At 36.6% G+C, this 23,632-nt stretch overlaps 1 protein-coding gene across 4 annotated transcripts in view; it reads left to right on the forward strand.

Moving 5' to 3' along the window:
• Window positions 1-23,632, forward strand: part of GRIK2 (glutamate ionotropic receptor kainate type subunit 2) — a 933,693-nt gene that overhangs the window by 220,215 nt on the left and 689,846 nt on the right. The window contains exon 5 of one of the 4 annotated variants that reach the window (XM_072965660.1): window positions 13,981-14,051. The exons of the other annotated variants lie outside the window; for them this stretch is intronic. The gene's annotated coding sequence lies outside the window, so the exon portion shown is untranslated. The remainder of the gene's footprint in view (window positions 1-13,980; window positions 14,052-23,632) is intronic. 4 annotated transcript variants of the gene reach the window in all.

The raw sequence follows: 23,632 nt of genomic DNA on the forward strand, positions 1-23,632 counted from the left end.
AATTTGGTTGATTGCTTCCTTCTTGTTTAGCTTAAAAATTTCTTTATTCCATACATTTCCAATAAACTGGTGTTTAAAATATAAGTGTCAATTACGTTTAGATCCATTTTAAGGCAAAAGTAATTCATAGTCATTGACATACCCTGTTACTGCATTTTATTATGAGAAGATACTGTCTAACTGTTGGTTATGCTAAGAATGGTATTGGATTTATTTTGCCTCTTATGCTATTTACTTTTTATCACAGGAGTACATGCACATGGTTTAAATATAAATTGCACAAAGGTCTCATGTCGCTCAACCCTCCCTGTCTTCTTCTCCACCCTGCACTAACCCCAGTCCCACTTTTCCATTTTTAGTTCTTCTTCTCACTCAGTCTGGCCCCCCGAATAGTGTGCTTTTACTTTTCTTTCTTGATTTATCAACGTTAGACATAATCTATTCTAGCAAGTGGTCAATAGACAAAGCCTCAACTCATTCACATCACCTCCCATCTTATGACTCCTCTCTTCCTAATATATCATTATTTTTAGTTCATCTATTTTTTACATTTGTTACTGTAAAGAAATCAGTTTCACTTATATTTCTTGCTCTGTCAATTTTAGACAGAACTACTCATTCCCTGCGTTCAAAGATGACACTCCTAGCTCACCTCTTCTTTCCTCTGTCTCTCCTTTGCTCAAGGTTCAGTCATCCTTCACCTTCCTCTGCTGATGGGGAGAAATGCCATTTTTCTAGAAATGAATTAAAATTTGCTTCAGATAAAAGTGTTGTGTCCCAAGTGAGTTATGGAACTTCACGGTTGAGGATGTGGAACAGGGCAAAGACGGCTGAGGGAGAGCTGCCCCAGGCAACCTCACCACTCAGGTGTCTTCAGAGGAAGGGCCAGCTTCAAGTCTTGTGCTCTCTCTCAGCCCAAAGTCCTTCCTTAAGAGACCAAAGAATCTCGTGTTGCATTTAGACTTGGCGGAAGAGTGAGGTGTTGGTCACTGTGACATTGATTGATTGGTTGGTTGGTTGATTGATTGATTGATTGAAATATTGCTGTGGATTAAAATATTGCTGGCTAGCTATTCTGGGGGCTTGCTTGAAGTTTAATGGAAAAAATAATGACTGATTAAATAAAAAGAAGAAAGGGAAAGAAATGTCCATTTCACCTTGTAGAGGTAGAGGCTAGCTTCTTAACTATACTGAAATTCAAGATGTCACAAAACTTAAATGTATTTCAGTCCTTAAATGTATGAAAAGTCCATAACAATATATCAAATGCAGCATATGATAAAGAGGGAGTATCTTTAGCCGTTAAAATTATCCTCTCACATAAGTAAAAGATAAGTAACAACAAGAAAATAAATGAGGACAGATCAGTTTAGAAGATACCTGACAGAAGAAATGCAGCCGTCCTAAAAATCTAAAATTCAGCTATTTATAGATGCATGCAAAAATAGTGTTTTTGAACAATCACAAAATTAAATTAGAGAAGAGATTAAGATCTGCCTAGAAATATGAGAAAACAGAATTCTCTATAATGCTAATTGGATCAGCAAATAGCAATTATAATAAAAATGCACCTAAATCCGAGTCAGCGGCCTTACCTTGGGAAAGCTGGCAAGTAGAAATAACTTATCAGCACACTTGTATTTTTGTATAAGGATATATATTTTGCTTCCCCATGTGTTAAATAAAAGAAACAATAATAATAATAATAACAATATTAAGAAGAATGTCCATTAAAAAGGAAATGACAATCAAGGAGAAAGGAAAGTCCAATTCTTAGTGCTGTTGTTCCACACATAATGTCCTTGTTCAAAGCTTCCCCTCCTCAGTGAATTACTACACATTTCCTGAACTAACAGTGCTGGAGGAGAACATCGGGAGGACGTGACTCCCAGTTGAGCAATGAGCTGGACCCAGATAGTAGGAGGCTCTTCACCCCTCCCCATCCTTGGAATGTAACTTCTGCCCACCGTTCCCACAGTGGGAGCTGTGTTCAGGGGTGCAGCCTTGAGATAGCCATGTGATGCTGAGATCACCTGGACTACATGAACATGTGTCTGAGCCCCAGTAAGGACTCTATATAAATTTTTAAGATTCTTATGGGCTAATTTGAAGATTGACTCATCTTACAGTCACCCAAGAGAATCTTCCTAAGTTCCCTTGCTTATTAGGTCTGGAGTGGTCTGCCTCTTCCATGGGTCTCTCTTTGCCCTCTCTGCTTGGGGGCCAGTTTCAGATTTCACCTGGAAAGTTCCTAAGTTTGCAAACCAACAAATGGTAATAATTAAACCGTGTTTTCATTTATCTTGTAGGTTTACATTGATAATTGCTTTAGAAACTCATAAAAAGATAATTTAGATAATTAACTCCACAGCAGAAACTGAAGAATAACTATTTCTTAGATGATGTTAAATATGTTGGTACATACAACTGAAAATGCTATTTTGGCTTGAAATGTGAGTACAATAGGAGTGTGTTGCACTTTGTTGGTCATCACAATCTGGCTGTGCTTAGGAAAAGATACTCATTTCGGTTAGAACTGGCCCGACTGCATCTGGCTAGGAAATATATGTGTGTATATATATATATGTGTGTGTGTGTGTGTGTATGGAATATATGTACATATGTTACATACATATATATTTCTTAGCCAAGCATGTATGTACATATATTCCTTGTATTCATTTATATATATAAATACTATATATATATATACACACACATATATATATAGTCCATAGCCAAATGCAATCATATTCTATGTATGTATTTTTTTTCTGACTAGTGCCTAAGAGTGACCATTGCATTGTCAATATTTTAACTGTCACCTGTTTCTCCCTGCCTTTGTCGCAGTGTTCCTTAATGTTTATCACAGTAGGCATTTTAATATTTCACACAGATAGTTAAAAAAATTAAGTTCTGACTTCCTCTAACTCCCACGTCCCACCTTGCCCTTCGTAACATTCCTATACAGAGTAACCATGAAAGATTCAAGCGTGCTCAGAAAAGGGCTGACGAGAAAGCAAGGCAAGAGTGGTTACAATACTGAGAGTGATTCAGCACGGCGGTGTTTGAATTCTAACCAGGCGAGTCTTGGCTAATGCTCATCTATTTGCCAATTATCCAGAGTGGGATTTTTTAAAAAGTTCCTTTTTCTATTATGATTGTGTTTATTAAATCACCAGTTTGTGGGTAGAATGTGATTGGAAAAGATGTTCTTTTGATTTTTAGCATTTATCACAACTTGCAGGGATATACTCACATATCTGTTTGCAGGTGTAAAACTCCCTTGCTGGACAGCGACCTTCATGAAGGCAGGACCTAAGTCTGTTTTGTTCATCCCTGAGTCTATAACACTTGGCATATAGAGTGTTTCATAAATATTGACCACTGAATGAATCAACAAATGAAAGGAAATACTACAAGTAATTGTATATGAAGATTAGTGTCGGTCACCAGCTGCTGAACTTAATTTTTCAGCTTACTCTTCCTGCTTTGATTGCAGAGAAACAGACTAGGAAATATCAGAGATCAAGGCCCTGCTAAATTTTCTGTCACTTCATCCTGACAGCTTACCAGTGCAGGTTCTTGCAGCTTAAAGGAAAGTACAGGAAGCAGGGGATAAAAGAAATTTGGGGCAGATAATTGGAATTGCTTTAAATAAACCAAAAAAACCTATTATATCCAAAAGATTATGTTAAAAATAGGAAAAAAAGTTTTTATATTTTCAGTATGTCTAGGAAGGCTGTAGTAAAGGAAATAATAAAGCAACTGTGTGATTTGGAAAAATTATAGAAATATGATGTTAATCATACTTAAGACATGAAGTTTACTAACAATAGTTATTTTAATGTTTTGCAAGACATGTTGCAAGACATGAATGTACCATAGGGCTTAGAGAATCACTACTGAGCATACATTTACTTAAAAGTTAAATTTGTCATTTAAAAAAATGGAAGTAATGACTTTGAACGTAGTAAGTGATTTTTGTTGGTTTGATGATATGATAAAACCTCATTAATTCAGATTCTATTTAATTTGAAATTTGTGATCCTATGCGAAGGCTGACATTTCCCTTTGTATTATCTTGAAGAAAGTTTTAACTGAGTAGATGAATAGCTTAAAGAAGATGGTGGGGGTGTTTAACCTTTGTGAAAGAGACAACATAATTTTAGAAGACTTTAGAACATTGTTTATATGCAAATGTATGCTATTATTTATGAATTGATTTTTGTCTATTTATTAAAGCAAGCCTAGGATAATTTGTCTTTACAGATACAGTTTTAGTTACTCTAGCATACATAAAATAATTCCAACTAATTATTAAGGATAGTAAATTGGAGATGCTTATTATTCATTTACGTATTAAACAAGTATTTATTGAAGATGATCGTGTGCAAGGCCATTTGGAGGGTGCAGAGACAGACAATCCCTCATCTGATGGAGTTTATGATCTAGGGCAATGTTTTTAAAACTTGTTTGATTGAATATCTCTATTAGAAAAATATTTGATAATGAACCATGCATATTTATTTATAAATTGCATGCCTGTACTATTTTGCTAATATACCAAGTACATAAAATAAACTAACTCAAGAATAAGTTTTGGTGTGATGAGATGAAAAGAAACATAAGTGAAAGTTTTAACACTAGATCTTCAGGTGCATCCTCTGTGTCACCTGCTACCCACGTGGAAATTCTACCTAGTAGGTGAAATAGACATTGAATCAATAGAAAGAAAAAGGTTTGTATACTTATAACAAATTCTGTGAAAAAAAAGTGTTATGGGAAGAGAAAAAGGGGAGATTTAAGTGTATAGAGAGGTTGGAAAGACCATTCTGAGGAAGTAGCATTTGAGAGAGGTCTGAATTACCCAGGTCAAGTATGGTCGGAAGAACATTCCAGGAGGAGAGTAAGCTACACTCAGAGGGCTGGAAAGTGATCAAAAATGTAGAAGAAAAAATATCAAGAGATGATCATATCACAGGAGCTCTTAGTTCTTCAAAAATATCTTCTGAAATTCTTACTAGCTGAAGTTATTTTTTTAATTGAAGTATAGTTGATTTACATTATTTGTTTCAGGTATACAACATAGTGAATCAATATTTTTCTAGATTATGCTCCATTTAAAGTTATTACAAAATAAACTATATTTCCCTGTGCTGTACGATATATCATGTTGCTTATTTTATACATAGAAGTTTGTCTCTCAGTATTCTACCCAATCTTGCTCTTCTCTTTCCCTCTCCCCACTAGTAAACTCATTTGGTCTCTATATCTTTGAGTGTATCTATGTTTTGTTATATTCATTTGCTTTTTAAACTTTTTAGATTCTACATATAAGTAATAACACACAGTGTTTGTCTTTGTCTGTCTGACTTATTCACTAAGCATAATACCTCTTAAGTCCATCCATATTATTGCAAACAGCAAAATTTCATTCTTTTTTATGGCTGAGTAATATTCCATTGCATGCATATACACACACACACACACATATGTGTATACACACACACACATATATACATTGTCAGCTGAAATAAAATACACAACCTATTAGTTGAGAATTATGTTTTACTTGGTGGACTTTGTGAGGACTCAGACTGGGAGGCAGCCTCTCAGATCACCCTAAGAGAGAGACTGTTCTGCCTAGGCAAGGGAGGAGCCAGGATATATAGGAGTTTTTGCAACAAAGACCAGGTAGTTGGAACATCAAAAGTTTACTATTAATTAAAGAAAACCAGATATTTTATGTTAAGGAATTTAGCGCTTTTCTATGTATGGAAAGGTGTAAAGGTAAAGGTCTGGGCTAATTGAAATCATTCCTTTGAGATGCACCTAGCATCTAGGGCCACTGTTTCACATCCTGAATTCCCTCAGGGTGCATGGTTGGCGGGTGGCAGCAGAGGCCAGGCTGCCTGCGTGTCTGCATCCTGAGTTCCCTCCGTTCACTGTCAAGAGTGGCAGTAGCTAATGATGACTTGATGGCCACAGCATCCTTTGTTTACTGATATGGCTGGCAATATTTTTCATTCACAATATATACAACTTCTTCTTTGTCCATTCATCTGTTGATGAACACTTAGATGGCTTCCATATCTTGGCTACTGTAAATAATGCCACTGTGAACATTGGGATGTAAGTATCTTTAGTGTTTTCATTTTCTTTGAGTGTATGCGCAGGAGTGGAATTGCTGGTTTTATTTTTAGTTTTTTGAGGAATTTTCGTACTAGTTTTCATAGTGGCTGAGCCAATTTACATTCCCAACAGTAGGGTTTCCTTTTCTCCACATCATTGACAATATTTGTTATTTGTAGACTTTTTGATAATAGCCATTTTTACTGGTGTGAGGTGATATCTATCATGGTTTTGATTGCATTTCTCCGATGGTTAGTGATGTTGGGCATCTTTTCATGTGCCTATTGGCCATCTATATGTCTTCTTTGGAATAAAGTCTATTCAGGAATTCTGCTCAGTTTTTGACTAGGTGGTTGTTTTGTTTTGTTTTTAGTGTTGAATTGTGTGAGCTGTTTATATTTTGGGGATAGTAATCCCTTATTTGTCATATCACTTGCAAGTATTTTCTCCCATTCTGTAGGTTGTCTTTTCATTTTGTCAGTGGCTTCCTTTGCTGTGCAAAAGCTTTTAAGTTTAATTAGACCCCATTTGTTTATTTTTGCTTTTGTTTCTTTTGCCTTAGGAGACAGAGCCAAAAAAATATTGGTACAATTTATGTCAGAGAGTGTTCTGCCTGTTTCCTTCCAGAAGTTTTATGGTCCTGGTCTTACGTTTAGGTCTTTAATACATTTTCAGTTTATTTTTGTATATGGTGTTGGAGAATATTCTAATTTCATTCTTTTTTCTCAACACCACGTATTGAAGAGACTGTCTTCTCCATCATGTGTTCTTGCCTCCTTTGTTGTAGATTAATTGCCTATAGGTGAGCAGGTTTATTTCTGGGCTCTTTATTCTGTTCCATTGATCAATGTGTCTGTTTTTGTGCCAGCACCATGCTGTTTTGATCACAGTTATTTTGTAGTATAGTCTGATGTCAGAGAGCATGATACCTCCAGCTTTGTTCTTTTTTCTCAAGATTGCTTTAGCAATTTGAGGTCTTTTGTGGTTCCATATAAATTTTAGGATTATTTGTTCTAGTTCTGTGAAAAATGTAATGAGTGTTTTTAAAGGGATTGCATTAAATCTGTACATTGCCTTCAGTAGTATGGATACTTAAAAATGTTAATTTTTCCAGTCCATGAACAAGTATATTTTTCCAATTCTTTGTATCATTGATTTCTTTTATCAGTGTCTTACAGTTTTCAGAGGATGTCTTTCACCCCCTTGATTAAGTTTTCTCTACGTTTTTTTTTTCTTTTTGATGTGGTTTTAAACTGGATTGTTTTCTTGTTTTCTCTTTCTGATAATTCATTATTAGTGTATAGTAAAGCAACAGATTTCTGTATGTTAATCTTGTATCCTGCGACTTTACTGAATTCATTTATTAGTTTCAATAGGTTTTTTTGTGGAGACTTTATAGTTTGCTATATATAGTATCATGTCATCTGCAGATAGTGACGGTTTTACTTCTTCCCTTCCAATTTGGATGCCTTTTATTTCTTTTTCTTATCTGATTGCTCATTAGGATTTTCAATACTATGTCAAATGGAAGAGGTGAGAGTGGGTGTCCTTCTGTTATTCCTGATTTTCAGGGAAAAGCTTTCAGCCTTTCATTGTTGAGTATGATGTCAGCTGTCGATTTGCCATAGATGATTTTTATTATGTTGAGATATGTTCCCTCTATACCTGCTTTGGTGACAGTTTTTATCATGAATGGATGTTGAATTCTGTCAAATGCTTTTTCTGCATCTATTGAGATGATCATGTGATTTGTATCCTCTGTTTTGTTAATGTGGTGCATCACATTTATTGATTTGCAGCTATTAAACCATTCTTGCATCCTGGGAATAAATGCCACTTGATCATGTTGTATGATACTTTTTATGCATTTTTGGATTCAGTTTGCTAATACTGTGTTGAGGATTTTTGCATCTATATTTATCACAGATATTGGCCTGTAATTTTCTTTCTTTCTTTTCTTTCTTTTTTTTTTTTTTTGTAGTATCTGTCTAGTTTTGGTATCAGGATAATGGTGATCTCTTAAGATGAATTTGGAAATGTTTTGTCCTCTTCAATTTTTTCAGAATATTTTGAAAAGGATAGGTATTAGCTCTTCTTTATATGTTTGATAGAATTATCCTATGAATATAAGTCTTGGACTTATGTTTGTTGGGAATTTTTTGTATTACAAATTCAATTTTGCTTCTAGTGATCAGTCTGTTCAGATTGTCTATTTCTTCCTGATTTAATTTTGGAAGGTTGTGTATTTCTGGAAATTGGTCCATTTCTTTTATGTTGTCCAAATTGTTGGCATATAACTGTGTGTAGCATCTCTGTTTTGTATCTCTGTAATATCAGTTATTATTTCCCCTCTTTCCTTCTTACTTTATTTGGATTCGCTCTCTTCTTTTTATTTTCTTAACAAACCTGGCTAGAGGTTTCTCAATTTTGTTTTTCTTTTCAAAAAAAAATTCTTGGTTTCATTGATCTTTTCCACTTTCTGTTTATTTGTTTATTTCTATATTTGGATATCTGTTTCTTTCTTCAGGTTCAGGAAGTTTTCAGTCATATTTTCTTCAAATACATTTTCTACCCCTTTCTCTCTGTCCTCTCCTTCTGGGACCCCTATAATGTGATTGTTGATAATCCTTAAACTCTTCGTTTTTTAAATGCGTTTTTTCTTTTCCTGTTCTGATTGGATGCTTTTTGTCATTTTATCTTACAGATCACTTATGCATTCTTCTGTATCACCTAGTCTGCTGTTAATTCCTTCTGGTGTGATTTTCATTGCAGTTATTTTATTCTTCAGTTCTGACTGGGTTTTTTTTTTTTTTAGTTCCTTCTTAAAATTCTCACTGTGTTAATCTCTTCTTTTTCCTAAATCAGTTAGCATTTCTATTATTAATGCTTTGAACTCTTTAGTAAATTATTGTAAGTTATTTATTCCTGCTTCATTAGTTTTTTCAGGAGTTTTCTCTTGCTCTTTTAGTTGAAGCAATTCTTCTGTCTTCTCATTTTGTTTAACTTTCTCTGTGTTTATGAAATCAGTGACCTACTCCAGTCTTGAAAGGATGTCCTTGTGTGGGAGTGTCACTATACAGTCTGTGTGTGCCTAGTGGATTTGGTGGGAGACCTGGATTTGATGTGAACATAAGTCACATCTTTGCCCAGGGTGTGCTGGCAGCTATCACTTTGGTAGGAAGGCTGGAGATGGCAGGGCTAAAACCAGAGCCAGGGGTGAGCCAGGGCTTCTCCCCTGCTCAGTGGCCAACACTACCCTATTGAGGGATGAGTAGGGCCCCAGGTTGCTGGAACAGAAACCTTGAGATCTGACCTGGCTCTGTTCCCTCTAAGTGTGTGTTCTCCCTTGTCCCAGCTCCAGAACCCTTGCCCTAGAGGGGAGCAGTGCTGAGGCAAGAGGGCCTGGAAAGGGGCTCAGCGTGAGTCTGGGAGTGGGCTGTGACTGTCCTGGCTGCAGACAGAGTCCAGGTCTGCTTCTGATGCACTGCCTCTGTAATTGCCAGTGATGACAGCCCCAAGCCCTACCCCGTTCAGATTCTATTCCCAGTCTGGGCTGGCTCCGTCCCTCACAGCTGAGCATTCCCTTCACCCTTGGCAGCCCTTGCCCTAGTGTGGAGCTACACTGCAAAGCAAGTGGGGCTGGAGTGAGTGCTTGGCTCAGGCTGGGCTGCACTTCAGAACAGTCACAGGAAACCGGCCTGAGTCACATGCAGTTTTGATCTACTCTCTACATCTTGTTTCAGGAGTAAGCAAGTGTCTGCATGCCCTTCGGGAGTGGGGTCAAGGTTCTGCTTGTCTCATTTGTTTTCTAACCAGCTAAGGGGACTTGTCTTCCCTGTGTTGGACCCCAGAGCTGGGGCACCCAATATGAGGCTCAAACCACTCACTCCCCAGAGAAGATCTCTTCCCATGTAATCTCCCTTTTCTCTGAGTCCCCTCCCAGGGGCACAGGTCCTGGCCTCATTGCTCCTTTTCCCTTCCTACCCAATTCCATGTCGATTCTTCTTCCAGCCTTGGTAGTACAAGATTCTTTCTGCCAGGCTCTCATTAGTTTTCAATGAGAATTGCTTCACACATAGATGTATTTTTGCTGAGTGTGTGTGTGTGGGGTGAGTTCTGTGTCCTTCTGCTCTGTCATCTTGATCTGAATCCTACCTCAAGTGTTTTTGAATTCATGCTTGTTTTCACAACTTATCTAAATGAACGTACTTTTCCATATAGTATGAAATACAGTTTTTTGACTGTCGTACCAATCATCTTTTTAAGTTTTATGTTTTAAAAAGTACTTTAGCATTCATTGTAGAGCAATAAGCATGACATTTTAAATTTAATTTTTAAATTAATGAAATTAAAATTTTAACATTTCAGCTTGATTTTAGCTGTAAATTTCTATCCAAGTTTATGGGATTGTTTTGGGTGACGAAAAATCAACACATAAGCAGATATACCCCATAGAGGCATCACAGATGAATAAAAGTAAAAAGATCTTTGATTAAACCATCAATTTAACTTAGCTTGGTAAAATACCAATACTTTAATTTGTTAAAATATGGATCATACTGAGGTAGATTTAGAGCAGAGGTCAGCAAACTGCAGGCTGTGGGTCAAATCCAGTCTAATAACTGTTTGTATACAACTCACAAGCTAAGAATAATTTTTACCTTAAAAATAGTTCAAAGAAGTCACAAGAATAAAAATATTTTGACATAAAAATTACATGATACTCCAAGATTTCAGTTTTAATAAAATGTTATTGGTACACAGGCATTTCATTTAGTTATATACAATCTATGGCTGCTTTTATGCTACACTGACAGTTAATAGTTGTGACAGAGACCAATAAAGCCTAAAATATTTACTGTTTGACTCTTTGCAGAAAAAAATCTGCCAATCCTTGATTCAGAGTACAGAAGGGAAGACAATTGCTATTTAAGATGATCTATGTAATGCATTGAACACAGAAAAACACAGAGGAAAGCATTCAATAAATATTAGTTCCTTTCCCATCCTATTCTCCATTCTTTTTCATTTTTTTTAATATAGTCATTTGAGAAGAATTCAGAATATTCAGAGCACATTCATACTGTTGAACCCTAATACATTTACTTTATTAGGTTTACTTATTAAGATAGTTTTAGATATTTGAATTTAAATTAGAATTACAATTTTTTTGTTAAACATTTTAGGTATCCATTAATTAAAGTGTTCTAAGACAGGCTTGTAAATTTATAAGATGATTGTAGTACGTGTTTAATAGCAGTATTACATAAAGGTGGCATTTTTAGTGCACAGAATTTCCTTTGCATTGAAATTTGCTGTCTTTGAAAATCCAGGTGTTTGAAACAAGTAGGGAAAATGAATATCTGTTTATATTTGATATTTAGAATTGTGGTATGGTGATTACGTTAGCTGAATATCTTGTCAGTTATGTAAATTAAGTCTAAATCAAATTGTTAAGCAAGAAAAGAAAAGAAAGCATAATAGAATAAACATATGAAATAATAGTTCTCCAAATACCATAAATGCAGAAACTATGTCTTTTAATTCTTTTATATTCTCCTTTAAATAGACCAGAAGTGTTTCAATTCTTATAATGTTACTGGTGGTCAGTTTAAAGCTTTCAAGTTTAATTGAACATCCTTTTCTGGCAAAATATTTGGTCTAGCTTTCCATTTTGACAGAATTTAATCCAATTTCTAGGTATTTAGATTTCACAGAAAATTATGTTACTATAAACTGTAAGACCAGGGGTTTGGAATTCTGATTCTAATCATTACCTTCTAATTAAAAATGATTTCTGTTCTGGCAATCATAAAACTTGTTTCTCTACTTAAACATTTTATTTTTTTTTTCCTTTTTGCATATATCCTTGTTTTTTGGGGATTGCATTCATCATTAAATACCTTGAGATATACATTTCTTTTAAGGTACTATGAAAAATAATGTTTAAAATATCATCCAAGTATAAAGAAAATAAACTCTGCATTTGTGCATTGTAATGGAAAAAAATAAACTTTCCTCCTGGTATTGCCAAAAGTATTATTTTCTTTAGATTTCTTTTTTTAAATACTGCATAGAAATACTTCTGTGCTGATTGAAGAAAAGTATAACTCATCAAGAAGTTAAGAATAAAGCTTATCACATATATAAACTGTATATATTATATATAAGTATGAATATATATACATATATACATATTACATATATTTTAAAATCAGCTTTTATGTTACAGGTGGTAAAATACATAAAGTCAATCTGCTTTACAGTATTATATAAATTTTTCCTGAGTGTGAGGATGAGGCTATGATATAGCCATCTCTAAGGCTTATGAGAAGGAAAGCATTATTTTGTTTGTAGAAAGAGCACAAGAAGGGGGATGTGGTCAGGGGACAGACCTTTAATCATGTCTAGTGTTCTCCATGTGAACAAAAGGGAACATTAATCTTGAATGTTAGTATAGTTCTAAGTCCTGGTTTGTCCAGCCCTAAGCCTTGAGACAGGAATTTGTTGTTACTAATGCATTTTTTCTTTTCATGTTTGCCCTTTGTCAAAGGATGTGAAGGATCACCCTGTCTTTTTACCGGGTGTGAGTTGCCCATTATTTTTCTTACTACTTTGAGGTTTGAGACGGATCTAACTAGATTTCTCAGATGCAGCTGAGATTTTGTGCTCACTCATGTGTGACTGGCACTGGGTGAGAAGAGATACTAGATATTCCTTAGTTATGAGTGAATAACTGAACATCCTCAGGAATATGCAGACCGACTTTATAGTACTGTCATAAAAGTTATTGTTCATATTTATTTATAGCAAGATACATATATATTTTAGTTAAAGCAACTACAATTAACCATAATAACAAATGAAAAAGGAAAGAGAAATAGAGAAAATTTATACCAGTAGAAACTGTCTGTCATTGAAAATAAGTGTTTTTCAAAGATTTAGTTGATAACCAAATCTGACAGTCGACACTCTCATTCTTTCAAGAGAGAGCGTTCTGTCTCCCCAAGATGATCTCACTTGTGAACATTACTATTTGGACCAACTTAGGCAGATCTGTTCTTTCTCTTATAAAAATAACTTAGTACAAAAATGCTCTTTCTGTACCATTAAACTTTCTTTCTTCTTCTTTACGGTCTCAGCCTACTGCCCTTTCTTTCCTGGTAAACCTTCTCTTTCTACTAGACTGGCTCTTGCATCTCACCATGTGGCCTCATGCTCCTAAGGCTGTGCCATTGGTTTCCCTATAAAATCCACAAAAAGTAATACTGCTTAACAGAAACTTGATTATCACAAAATGAATACATGCTTACTGAGTATAAAATATCTTTAGCTGATCTTTGTAGAAAGAAAATACCACTGAGACATTTAAAGCAATTCAGTAAGTTATAAAATAATATTTTAAAATCTATTTTAAAGTTTACTTTTATTAATCTTTGAAATCAAGGGTATCATTCAGTGATAAAGTTTTCTCAGATAAATGAATTCTTTAATTTAATATATTAGATTAAAATGTCTATCAAACATGAGCAAGTAAATTACTTTCCCCTTCATCAATTGCCCAAATATTTCATTACAGATTTTATTTTGAAGAACTAATTATTCTTAGTTTCTTTTCTGTGTGTTATTAATAGCAACAATCCTTTTGGAAATGGAAAGCTTAATTTTCTGGTTTTTTATTTGTAAATTGATAGCTTTTCTTTTTAGTTTCCTCATTTTTATATCTTAGATTTAAAATCACATATTAGCCACAGATGGCTAAGTATGAAATATAATGTAAAAGATAACTCAAGATAGATTCTCATTTTCTGGAGGCTAAAGTGATGATATTTATTTCTTTTATAGCTTCTATCAAAAAACTGAATGTTTATAGCTTGCATTTCTTCAAAAGGAGATCCTCATAGAAATCCTTTGAGGTATGTTGCTGTTTGGTCCAATTTATAGATGAGGAGACAGATTCAGGGAGTTTGCGGATAATGTCAGCACCCCACCCATATCCCTTTGGCATTTGTCATTTCTGTGCCTGCCAGCTTGCTTTCAAATTGACGATAAATGTGACCTTTTGCCTGTTCAGCAACCACAGTCAGAGGACCTACAAAGTGGCTGATTTATCATAATGGAATCCCACATGACATTGCTTGGATCAGGAGAAGCACTTACAGGGTTCGAGGTTCAACAGTGAACATACATACGACCTAGGGACCCATTAGTTCTACCATCATATACATCGCCCAGAAACTGTTGGCCTGATGAAATGCTGTGTCATTTAGTCCCTAAGGGCACAGTTATGAAGCCAGCTGGGGAGGGAAGCTTTGTGGCCATGGGGTGCTCCTTAAAGAGGTATTACATACTTTGAATTGCTAGCTATTATGTGGCTCTGTATCCTTGATAGATGGAAAATGGACCAAGGGATGAAGGTGAGAGTGGCCCGTTTTAACATCAATTTGATTGGGGAATTTGTGATTCCAGTTTCTGCAACTTGAAACTCTGTTGGATTAGAGGTCTTGGTTCCCAGAATGGGAAGTAAGTTTTCTGCCAATGGACAGGGTAAGTGTTCCATTACACTTAGTTAGGACTATCATCTAGTAATTTTGTGCTTCTCAAAATAGTAGACAGGTAGGCCGGACAACGGACCCTGATTATCCAGAGGAGATAGAGTTGCTGCTACCTAGTGGGGGAAAGAAAGAGCATGTCTAGAGCCCAGGGGATTCAGTGAGGGGCCTCTTGGTGCTTCCTTGCCTGATAATTTCAAATGGGCACTGCAACAGCCACATTCTGACAATGTACAGGAGCCAGGGCTCAAACCCCTCAAGGCTGAGTCTGCGTCGCTTTACCAGGCAAGCAACTAGAGAGGCTGAGGCACTGGTTGAAGAGGAAGAAAAAACTAGCATGGATGATAAAGAAAGGAGATAATGCATATCAATTATGGTCTTGGAATCAGCTGAAGCAGTGGGGACTGTAGCTTATTCTGCTAACATTCCTAAGGTAATTTTGCAAAAAAAATTGTGTATCAGTGATAGGATGGAGTGCCTTCCTGAGGTGTGAATGAATCTGAGTAGTACAAGCGAAAGAGTATAGCAAGGCACTACAGTGTCCTACTCATAGCCCCTTGATTTATTATTTCCATGCACCTGCAAAAATCTTCCAACTGAGAGGATTTATGACTCTTTGACTGAGTGCTGACTCTGATCAGAGATCCTTCTTTGTCTGTTCTAAGGGCAGACTAGAATTAACAACTGCCTCCACAAAAAAGCTTTTACCCAATGTCTGATAGAAATTACTGTCTAAATACCCCATCTCCTTCATCCTGAAGTGGGATAACTTCGAGGGTGTCTGCTATATGGTCTCCCAGAGTTCCCAGCGGGATTGAGCACCAGTTGCCACAATGGTAACTCAATTCATAGTATGTCTGTTACTCACTTCTTTCCTTTCTCTGCCTCACTTCACCGCTCAACTACTCATGTTTCTTGGCATCATTTTCTAAGTCAATTCATTGTTCTTAAATATTTGTCTTAGGGTCTGCTTCTGGAGAACCCAAGCTAAGACAGCAGGTGACTTGTTAAGTGTCATTCAGCCAGTGATAGTGCAGAGTTTAATTTCAGATCTTCTAACTCTTAGGCTAGTGGTTCTTTTTACTAACACATTCCAGAAGTGCTTTGTATACGCTAGGTCCATATGCTGATTAATTCTAGACCTTTATGTAGAAAGGTTACATTGTAAACACATCATAGAGGGAGAAGTATGTCAGAAAATATCTCAAGATTTTGTGTGTGTGTGTGTGTGCAGGAGACAGTCAAGCAATGTGGATTTGAACTTTGAAAAAAGAAAATATAATAAGATTTTCACCATATTTATAGGTTTTCTCACTCCTGTGCCCCCTTTAAAGGTGGAAGGTATCCATTCTTCATTAATGGGTCATTCATGGGCTTTCCTTTTTCATACAGAGTTTGGGTGATGCAGTGGTTCTTGTGAGAGAAGCAGATGCACCACACCTCTTTCCTCTGCACTTTGGAGAATTCACAAGGGGAGAGCTCGGGCTCCTGGGGAAGAGATAGTGGATGAAGTTCATGGCATGAGCATGAAGGTAGTGAAATTGGAAAGTGGTGCATAGACAAAGGGGACTGCTACATTCATCAACTAAAGAAGGAGTGACTTTTAGCCAGAGAAAAAATATAGAAATAGGGAAAATATGGAAAGAGAGAAAATGCGAGTTGAGTTTTTGTGAGAATCTCTGCCTATGTGAAGAGTATCCAGCATAGCGGTGATGACTAGAAAGGATTTTAAAGCTATTGTCCTGTGCCTTTTGGGCTTTTTTAAGGGACGGATGTAGATTTTAAATCATTTTTATTTATTCTTGTTTGTTTGGCTGTGTTTCTTTGATTGTGATACCCTGCCAGACTCGATCACAGCAGACCCCTGTAATTTCCAGGTTAGAAGTCGTTACAAGTACTAGAGCAAACAGAGTTCAAATAGAGTTCCTCCTGAATTTAGTTCATGGATCCTCTTCTGCTCATGTGAGAGGCTTGTATTTCTGCTGAGGCTGCGTGACTGCCCCCAGGATGAGGGGTACAGGAAGAACAAAGAGTAAGAAAAGCAAAGCACATTTAATTTACAGAAAATACCAGGACTTAAGAGTTCAGGACCCCTAAAACAATTTTCAGAGCTTCCAATTTTCATTCTATAGCCAGAACCTCAGGAAGGTCAGGTGTGGGAGGAGTTGGAGAAAGGCAGCAGTTCAGTATTTGCTCGGGCTACTGTGATTCTTTTGGGGACCCATCCGACGGAGTTAGCCTGTGATGAGGTCTCAGTGGCGGTCAGTCCTCAGCTCGAGCCAAGCCTACTGTCAGTGTCCAGGCTACCTGCAAATGTGGACTTTAAAAGAGAGGAGTGATAGTGAGAAGCTGAGTGTAGAAAAGAGACACAGAAGGGAAAAAAAGATGAAAGCAGACTCACCTTATCTAAGTTGGCCTAGATATTTATTTATTTTTTAAATAAGGACTAGTTTAGGGAGGAGCTTGAGAGTAAGCTGGAAAGAAGTTGTCCAGGCTCTAAGAGGATGCTGGGGGCGATGCCTTAGAGGAAGAATCACAGTGAAGATCTGCCCCAGGGGGTTGAGAAGAGTTGTTCAACTGGGGAATACTGATTAGAAACTCAGTTGGATTGAACACAAGAGGCATGTTTAAGATAATTGAAATCCTTGTTAATAATGAATTTTCTGTAAGCTTCAGATTGGTGGGGGAAAAAATGGATCAGAGTTTGGAGAATACATGAGGAAAAAAGGAGCCATGATTTTAGTAATTCTTCTGAATAAGCCAAGAATAAAGAATCTCATGGGAGAAAAACATAAAGATCAGAAAAGGTGTGGCTAAGAGCTACTATGAATTTGATAGGGGTAAAAATGTAAAAGCTGTAACAGAAGTGGAAATTTAGAATAAGAAAGAACTATAATTGAAAAATACAATCAGAAAGACTGACAGTCGAGCAAGAGGGAATTAAAAAGATGTCTTAAGAGAGTAAAGTAACACACATGTATTTAACAAAACTACAGTGAGAATGTACTATAGAGTAGGGTAACATTAGAATTCTGATTGGCTGAGAGATATTCAAAGGAACAGCGGAGGAAAATAAAGTCGTCTTGGAAAGTGGGGATTAGGAGAAAAATTACTGGTTGGTAGACATTGGAAAAATAGAGATGGCAATGGAAGAAACCAAAGTAAGATTTTAGTTCCCTTAAAATATTTGAAAACCACAGCTGAGACTCTGTCTTCTCTAGAGAGCAGGGAAAGGCAACCACGGAGGTAAATGTACACAGAGGATTCACGGAGGGTGGCTGTCTTTCCATCTTTTCGTTGCATCATCTCTCCTATGCCAGGCTTTGGAAAGGTGGCATAGAGCTAGGCAGAACAAACAGACAGACAGACAAATTAGTAACTCCCTGCTCCCCAGAGTGAAGAGACCAGTAAGAGGACTGGAAGGTAACTCAGATGGTAAGAGGTATTTGCTATCTCCCACAATAAAAACTGAGTCAGCATTAAATTATGCATTTATGTCCTAGTAATTTATTACTTTAGAGCATGAAAGAATTAGCTAACAATGTCCCAAATGACTATTTCTTGGGCTGTGGGTATGTGGGGACACAAGAGGAACAAATGAGGATTATTTTAAGTTCTAACTTCACACATGAGGAGACATTTTCTATCAAAGGATATCTTAAATCTCATGTATTGCCACAGCATATTGAAAACACAAAGATTTTGATCCTTCAAAAAAAAAGTGGCAGATTTAACATATTCAGATTGGAAAGACAAAGCTGATGCATTTTGGAGTCTTTTGGATTAACACATTCAGAACATGGATTTATTTCTAATTTAATTTTTAAACTATTACCATTATGCTTTCCTCCCAATCAATCTTTAGGGACCCTCCAAAAAAGGAGTATCATGTCTATTTGATTCATGTACTCTTTGTATTTGTAATCCCGTTTCTTCCTCACTGCTATTTTTCTTCTAATGGAGTATGTGTAATAATACATTGTATACTTCTGCTATCCATTAAAATTCCTTCCTGGAAAGATAGGGCTGAAGAATGGGAAACTCCTTGCCATGTGAACATATCAGCATTACGGTTTAGTCCCCCTTTTCTACGAGTTCTCTGCTCAGGTAACATGAAAGGATGATGAAGGCTTACTTGGGCATTGTGGCATCAGAGGTAAAGAAAAAAGAATATTTTGAGACATATTTCATAGTTGGAAGTAATAGGCAGGACTTAATTAGACTGAATTGGGGAGGGGGGAAGAGGATTCACGGGTAAGGCTACGTGCTTCTCTTGTGTAACAGGAAAGATGATGGTGCCATTTACTGAGATGGGAAAGATTGGAAGAACTGAGGGGGTTATGGTAAGAGACTGATTTAGAACATGTCGAGTATGAGATGCCTTTTGACTATCTAGGTAGAAATATAAGGGTATGAAGAGAGGATCTTGGTGTTAGAGATAAGATTTTGGAAGTTAATTCAAAAGCAGCAGTTCTGTCCATGGAGCTGGAGAGATTAAATACAGAAAGATTAAGAACAAACCTCTCAGAACTGAGCCCTAAGGTTCCCCACTATTTAGAAGCTGGAAAGGAGGATGACCCAGCAGAGGAGATAGAGGATAGAATAAAAGGAAAACCAAGATCGTGTGACACCATGGAAATGAAGGGAAAATATTTTAAGAACAAGTCGGTGCTCTGTGACTGCTGCTAAGAGGCCAAGGCAGAGAAGATCATTGAGATGGGCTTGGATTTGACCAGATGATGGTTTCCTGATTGCCAGAGGTAGAATTCTGACTCAGTCGTGAAAGCAGCCAGAATGATTGAAGAGTGAACAGAAGTTGAGGAAGTGAAGACGAGAGCAGATTTTTGACAAGTTTTGCTGTGAAGGGGATCAGAGATGGGACATTAACTACAGGAGGATGGACAGAGAAGGTTTACATTTTAAGGAGAGCCTATCCTAGAGCATGTCAATGGTAGACGGGAATGGTGTGGTCAAGAAAGAATCAATAATACAGGAGAGAAAGAGGTGACTGCAGAATAAAAGCCTCTGGGAAGGAGAATGGGAGCAGGACCTGGAGCACAGTGGAGGGTTGGCCGGTCATGTCTTCCATTATAACAGAAGAGAAGGCAAAGAATAAGGGTAAGGAGGCAGTCGGGTTCAAGGACTTAGTGGTGAGAAGACAAAGAAGTTCCCGTAGGCACAAACAAGGAGGAATCTGCATGTGACAAAATACAGAAGAGGTTCCAGGCAGGGCCAAGACAAGTGTTATCACCCTGATGACACTGGCTAAGTGACATGCCAGTTCCTCACTGAAGAGGAGGTGAGCTGGAACCGACATTCACACCTTATGATAAACTTTGTGTAGTTTTCTTTATGGAGAGTCAATTCAGTCATTGCCCACAAATACTTTTCTCATTGCCAGAACACCTTCAAACAAAGAACTCTTCTAGGTGTTATTAAAAATGGATCCAGGGATTTGAAGGACCCATCTTTCCAGTGGAGTCATGGTTCTGGTGCCCAGTGTGAAGGACAGAGGAAGTTGACTTGCCTCAAGAAGGTCCATTACATTTTACATGTGAAATAATATTAAAATAATGAGGAGGAGAAGGAGGAGAACAGCTTAAGATCTACTAGGTGCTGGCACCATGTGGGGCACTATGTATCCTTATCCTATTTAATTCTCAAAACGGAGCTCTGAAGTAGGAATATTACTTTCTTTTCACACTTGAGGAAACTGGCCTAGAGAGGGAGGTATTTAGAAAGGGAAGTATGTACATAGGATTTGAACTTAGACCAGTATGAGTCCACAGGCAGCAAAGTGTGTGTGTGTGTATGTCTGTGTGTGTGTGTGTCTGTGTGTGTACATGTGTTCATGAACTGAGCGGGGTAATAAATATTGCCAGGAAGATTGCAGAGTAGGATATTTACAAAGTTTACAAATCTGATTTCTCCAGAGTTCAGGCCAAAAACAAGAAGAAATATTTAGCAAGTAATGTAGAAGTTAAAGTAAAAATGGGCAAAAATTTTTTTTTCTTTTTAATTGAAGTATAGTCAGTTTACAGTGTTAATTTCTAGTGTGCAGCATAGTAACTCAGTTATGTATATATATTTATTCCTTTTCCTATTCTTTTTCATTATAGGGAACTGCAAGATATTGAATATAGTTCCCTGTGCTATACAGTAGGACCTTGTTGTTTATGTATTTTATACATAGTAGTTAGTATCTGTGAATCTCAAACCCCCAATTTATTCCTCCACCCCACCTTCTATCCCCTGGTAACTATAAGTTTGTTTTCTATGTCTGTGAGTCTGTTTCTGTTTTGTAAATAAGTCCAATTATGTCATTTTTAGATTCCACATATAAGTGATGTAGTATTTTTCTTTCTCTTTCTGGCCTACTTCACTTGGTATGGCGATCTCTAGGTCCATCCATGTTGCTGCAAATGACATTATTTTATTCTTTTTATGGCTGAGTAGTATTCCATTGTATAAATATACCACAACTTCTTTATCCAGTCATCTGTCGATGGACACTTAGGTTGCTTCTACATCTTGGCTATTGTAAATCATGGTGCTATGAACACTGGAGTGCATGAATCTTTTTGAATTAGAGTTTCCTCCTGATATATGCCCAGGAGTGGGATTGCTGGATCATATGATAAGACTATTTTTAGTTTTTTAAGTAATCTCCATACTGTTTTCCATAATGGCTGCACCAAACTGCGCTCCCACAAACAGTGTAGGAGGGTTCCCTTCTGGGAGAAAAAAGTTTGATTTTATTTTAGTCCAAGAAACAGATCTAATGCAACAGGGAAATAGGTAGGTATAGATATTGCCATATAAGTATAGATATAGTTACTGTTTCTTGGAATTACAGAATTTCTGGCACTAGCAGTAACCTCACAGAGCATCCCACTCAGCTTTCTCATTTACAGTGAAGGAAGTGAGGCCCACAGGAAGGCAGTAGTTTGCTTGAGGTCAAAGGGAGAGTTAATATGCCAGGATTAACCCCAGATTTCTTCTTTATTTAATGCTTTCCCACTGTATCATGGGAACTCTTGTAAACATAGATGGAAAAATGTGAGAGTGGAAATTAAAACGTAAATAATTAAAAGAAAGAATATGGCTAAGAGATGGATAAAAGGCAAAAAAAAAAACCCCAAAAACCCACAAGCAAACAAGAAAGTAAGTGCAACTTACATATACTAGAACATGTCCTAGCAGAGAATATTGAATGTTTTAAGAGAATGGTGTTCAGATTTAGATGACTGTAACAAAGAAGAGGGGAAGAATTGAAAATATGTTATTAAATGAGTTCAGAGATCACTAAGGAATAGAATTAGGGGAAGAATACCAAATAACCCATGGAAGTCCAAGAAGGGATGAAGAAACAAAAGCTTTCACAGGAAACTTACACTTAATATGATGGGTGTGAGGGATGGGGTGCTGAATTCTGAAAGATATTTGAAAATGTTCTCATCCAACTCAGACAAAAGTCTTCAATAATGCATGAATAAGGTCAAATGGCTATCACATTCAAGTAAGGGGGTAATAATGTTTTAAAAAAAGAGAATGGCAAGAGAGACGACCTTGATGTTGGTAAATGCAGTTTTCAAGGTATCTTTTTTCCTCCTCAGTAATCCTGTTGCAAATGTTCTCATGAATAAATTCTTGGATGGCACATGCAGCACAGGGTTGACCATAAATCAGAAGGAAATGGCCAGAGAACTTGAAATTGCAAAATATGCTGTTTAAGGAAGGTAGGGAGAATACTTGTTTAGAGAGAATGTGTTCTCCTCCGGACCATGCTGAGATATGCAAGAACACCACATTCAAGTGAAACTAGGGTTCCGACGCTCAGCAGAGGTGGGAAAAGATAAAATGACAGGCGAACGGAGGCAGAGTATCTTTATTCTGTTGGTAGCCCTATGTTCCTCCTCATAAGGGGACCTGTCAAATTTGTACTGAGGGAAGACTGCAGTTGGAGGCTTCCAAATGAAGTTATAGGGGCTTAGCTTGTCAGATGATATGGTCTGGGCTGTAGCAGAGGATGGGAGAGAACACATGACAAATTGTAGCCATGGGGAGAGTATTTATATAAAGATGAAAATGAGCAGAGGAGTAGGCAACAAGTCTTTAAAAAAATACTTTCACAGTACATTGTAACACTTAAGATTCTCTGCAACAACATATGTTCTGTAGTTGTAATACAGTGCGATAAAACGTTGAACCATTGCTTTATGGCCTGTAGACTCTCATAGGGTTTTTTAATTTGAAAAGAAAACTTGAAAAATATATGATAATATCAGTATACTTTGTAATATGCAAAATATTTCTCTAGTAAAATGTGCTAATTAAAAGTCATAAAACTGGATTGATAAGCTTGAAGCTAGACATGGTACATTCAGAGATTTAAGTTTCTAAGCAGAGTAAATAAAAAAGGAAAATACAAACATGATAAGGTATACCTATTTTCATATCATGGATTATGTTAAGGAAGTTGTTAAAATGTGTTATTTTTATTTTGTTGCATTTTCTGCAACCTCAATAAAAATTGTTTTGTTAGACAATCAATACTTGTGCTTTGTTCTGTTAAAGTATAGTCTAATTAAAATTGTTATTCCTACATTCTAAGAGTGTTTATATTTCAATCATACAATTGTATAGGGACTTATGATATTAATATTCTAGTTCCTAGATAACCATATTGTTTCCGTCATATAGCTATCGTGGTTAAAATACACACACACACACGTGCACACACACACATCTCTTGGATTTCAATTATGAATCCTAGGATACTCAAAGAGGAATAGTTTTAAAATATCATCTGTAGTACTGTAGTACCATATTCTAGAACATTTTTTATTCTTTGCTTTTGAGAGATACTCAACATTTATTCTTACTTCCTTCTGTATTATCTCCTGTTTCATGGGCCCAGAATCCTAGGAATTGATTTCCCCAGA

This window comes from Vicugna pacos, chromosome 8, assembly GCF_048564905.1.
Source record: "Vicugna pacos chromosome 8, VicPac4, whole genome shotgun sequence".
NCBI classification, from domain to species: domain Eukaryota; kingdom Metazoa; phylum Chordata; class Mammalia; order Artiodactyla; family Camelidae; genus Vicugna; species Vicugna pacos.